The following is a 4,477-nucleotide window of genomic DNA, read 5'->3' as shown; positions in this document are numbered from 1 at the left end:
TATGTAATATGCCTATATATATATATATTTTCGTTGTTAATAGGTCATGATCTACCTAAACCATAGTAAAATATCCATGCTTAAACCATTACCTTTGTTACGCTTTAGAGTCTTTTGGCATTCGCCGGAAGCTTAACTACAATTCTACAAACTTACTTTTGTTGTGCCAAACAATCTCTATTCAGACTTTTTTTTATTAGACATACCTGACCTAAACTAATCATAAAATAATATATAAGTCTAGATGTTTTGTAGCTGTTTCTTTTTTTGTGTTAGATAAATTAAAGTTATATCTTATTTAATTCAACAGGAAGTGAAAACTATCAATAAAATTCCACATTACATTATAAACAATGAGTTTCAAGGCAAAAAAACTTTTTCCGTCTGCACTTATTTCGAACGTAGAGGGCGTAATATAAGAATCACTGTTCGGTACAAAATACAATTTGTTATGTATTCATAAGCGCTATTTTGCAAATATTTTTTTATATAAATACTGTAGATTAACTAAAGTATATTACTGCTTTAGACAAGTTGGTGGTATTTGATTTATGTTAAAATAAATCATGAATTTTGACCACAATATTACAGAAATAAACGTGTTTTTCTTATATAAATTATGTGTGTAAAAATTAGATATAGTTCTAGGCTTATTTTTTATCTGGTGCTTTCTGGTCTTGAATTAAATAAATTCAGATCTGTTTGCGTTGTTTTGTAAGAAGACTATTATATTATGAATATTGAAATACCATGTTTGAAAGTAAATAAATATGAAACACAAAAATCATTGAATAATGTTATATGTTTGGGTGAAGTGTCAATATTATAACAAACTCCGAAAAATGCTACGGTACTTATTTTCTGCATCGGAAGATATCAATCAATTAACCAATCAATTAGTCTGTAAGCCAGTCAGCCTCTCTCAGAAATTAGTTTTATTTGTGCATACCGTAGTTTTATAATTCTTTGGACACAGTCTTGCTACAAGGATTGTCAATAGCGAATATAACACTGTCTATTGTAGATGACAATCACTTTAACAAGCAGCAATGGCGCCAGAAATTTGCCGACAAGAGGTCCAACGTGTCCGACGGAAGGGTCCGAACCAAGGCAACGACGAAGCCTCGGTCGACGGCCCAGAATTAAAAAAAATCCCTGTTAGGGTTCACGGGGAGATTTTTATATGGCTTAATTTGGTCCTAAATGTGCTTTTAGAACACAATAATAGGGATTGGCAATTAAAATTGCGTTATTTAGATAATATGCAAATTATTATTATGTTTTTAATTTTTGGACCTACGACCTAGTCCTTCGTCGGACGACAGGGGGATCCAAGCCTGTCCGACGGGTGGGCAAATGTCATCGTGTGCAGAACCGTACATTGTTTTGATCGTTTTGGCCGGTCGACTTTATTGTTGACCGTTCACATAGTTTGAATCTAAGTCTTGCGATTGGTCCATCGGCCGCGAATTTAAAAAAAAGTTGGTCTTGGATCAATCGGATCAACTCTTGTGTGAATTCACAGGCAAAGCCTCCGCGACCACCGCGCGCACCTCGCCGAAGTTCGAATATTGTTCGACTGCAAATTAAGCCGGACACTCACTGCGTTGTACGACGGTCGTACGACCGTCGCACTACGAATCCACATTTGCTTCTGGCGAGCGATAGACGACGCAACGCCGTCTGCTGATTGTCAGTGGCAATCTGAACGGATCATCATTAAAAAGACGATCCGTTGGGTCCTCGTCTTCGCGTGCGTTCTTCGTCGCGTTTCCGTCTTTAGGCCTAGTTTAATTCAGACTAGGTAGATAAACCTGGTTCAACACACCGGGTTTATCCACCTGCCAGTCTGAACTATGTGGATCTCAAGCCGGGCTGTGTTCCTATAGTAACTAGGCCTGGCGCGCCACCGTGTTTAACTTTTCTAAGCTGGGATTCAATCGTTGCGGGGGTGGGGGGGGGGTTCTTGCATTGACTTGGGGTGACGAAATGACCAATCAGCATTCAATTACGTACGCTGTGAGCGAGCGTACGTTTCGCGAGCAATGTTTTGAAACACGTTTCCTGGTTACGGTTCATTATTATGCAAATTTTCGCGCCTGGCTAATCCCGCTAGTCTGAATGCCCGTCAAAGTTAAGCCGGGCTTAACGTTGTGAGCCGGGCTTAGCTCAAGCCTGGCTTATCTCCAAGTCTGAACGTAGCCGTAGTTTGCATGTTCACTTAAAAGTGTCAGTCACGTCTCGGATTCAGTCGCGCGCGCCACATTTCGACGCGAAATTTGCTTGATCGCGTTCAGTGGGAACCGGCCTGTTATGTTAGAGGAAATAACCATGGAAAAACGATGAAATCGTTCTTACTACGATTTTATCGTTTCAATTTTTCATGATTTTGACGTCATTTGAATTGATTTGTCAAAATATTTTATTATCGTATACACGATAAATCGTTACAGGACCGTCCTAGTGTAAAAACTTCTTATTTCTTTAATTTTCTGTATGAACAATTGCTTTTTAGAATTTATCGTTATCGTTATCGCTGCAAGTATAAACAGGCCTTTAAGTTCCCACAAAAATAGCATGTGTTTGTAGGATACGCACGTATTCCTGGCCTTTTTATGATTGGTAATTTGTTTAGACACTTTTAAATGGTCCATTGAATCCAACAAGCTATTTAACCTCCACTCCAGTTATTTGAAATAGCTATTTCACTATGCCATTCCCCTTCGATACTGTTGCTATGGTTATTCCATTGTTTTGTGCACTCCAACCCCCTACCCAAAAAAAAAAATTATATTCTCCCTTTATTGAAATTTCCGAAGCAAAAATGTTCTAGTAGTTAAAATCAGCCCATATCATCATATTTTGCAACCTAGCTTCATTTAATCATCGAACCCCTTTCGTGCCTCCTACAGGCCCACCACCACCCCCTCCCAATTTCAAGACCCCTAGATAGGCTATTGATTAGAGACAATTTTTAAAAATTTCTATCCACATTCTGATAGAGAAAAAAGGCAATCGGAGGTACTGCTATCCAACTGAGTCACTAAATTAAAAATTAGATTAAATAACATAAACAACTATTTAGCAATAACAACGCATTCAAAGTATTGCAAAACGTTTACAGTTGAATGTGATCTAATATATTTGTTTTAATTCATTTTTATGCTTTCATTCGAAGATTTAAATAATTTTCAAGAGGCAGAAGCGTAAATTTGTTTTTGTAATTTATCAGCTACAGCAAACGCATAGTGAGAATTGAACTTCTGAACTTAAAAAAAGATGGCTTTTTATTTTGGTGCTTATTATAACATTTTTATCGACATTCACGAAGTTTAATTTATTCTCTTGTCATTTTTATAGCTGATTACATAAACTGAATGCACTTAACTTTGTAGAGGTTATGAACCGAGAGAAAAATTATCAGTTCCTATAACCAACTTGATGGGAATGCATTGGTATCATAACATTACAGCAGAGTGTGTATAGCCTATGTTCTATGCGTTACCGCGTGTTTTTTTAATAAAGAAAAGGTTAATTATAGTATAAAATGGATAGGAATATTTCCAATCAGTGTAGGTAAGAATTAACGTCAGCTAAGAAAAAAAAAAAACATTTTTAACGATGTATATTACTTAAACACAAATAAATAATTATTATTTTTTTTTAAATAAATACCTGAAGCCGGCACTCTCTTGACGAACAACAATATGGAACAATCCCATGCGACAGTAGCATGACGTTAGAGGGCGTCATCATCGTCAATGTTTAGTCACGATTCGCAACCTCTATCAAATAAAAACTTAAACCAATTATCTGATTCAACAGCTGATGAGAGTCATGTTAAACAAAACAAAAAAAATTGAATTCTTACTTTATTTGCCTTAGAGTTGAGAGAGGCTTTCGTGAGTATTATCTGGTGTAGCATAGATTAGCTCATTGTAAAAACAATGGTTCGTCTCAATTTGAACAATTGAATTCGAATAGTCTAATGTAAGTATCTCTTGTTTAGATAGTGCTTCATTGCTTCAATACTCAAAATACAACTCAGACTAAGCATAACACATGAAAATATAACAAACCAGTATCTGGTGGTGTTTCTAAAGTAATATTGACTAAGGAATGAAACATCGACTTTTTATATCGAAACCTACTGTATACAGTAAGCGAAGCTAGGAGTTTTGGTGGTTCTGTAAGCCATACATTATCATTGTGGTCAGAAAATGTAACAAAGTGGAACAATTCAGCCCTATTTTCAAAGTGTCATGACAGTATACTAGTTTAATAATAATAATAATAATAATAATGATGATAATAATAATAATAATAATAATAATAATAATAATAATAATAATCGACTGATTTTACATGGATGATTTATGTGCTGTACATTTCTTATTTAATTAAAGCAAGACCTACCAAATTGGTATGTAATACATATTTGGCGTAATTGTATTCCTAGGCTTCAGAACAATATAAA

This window comes from Anneissia japonica, unplaced genomic scaffold (genome assembly GCF_011630105.1).
Source record: "Anneissia japonica isolate Jap-2015-1 unplaced genomic scaffold, ASM1163010v1 scaffold288048_len465947_cov159, whole genome shotgun sequence".
NCBI lineage: Eukaryota > Metazoa > Echinodermata > Crinoidea > Comatulida > Comatulidae > Anneissia > Anneissia japonica.
The sequence above is the reverse complement of the archived record's forward strand: the minus strand, read 5'-3'. Positions refer to the sequence as shown.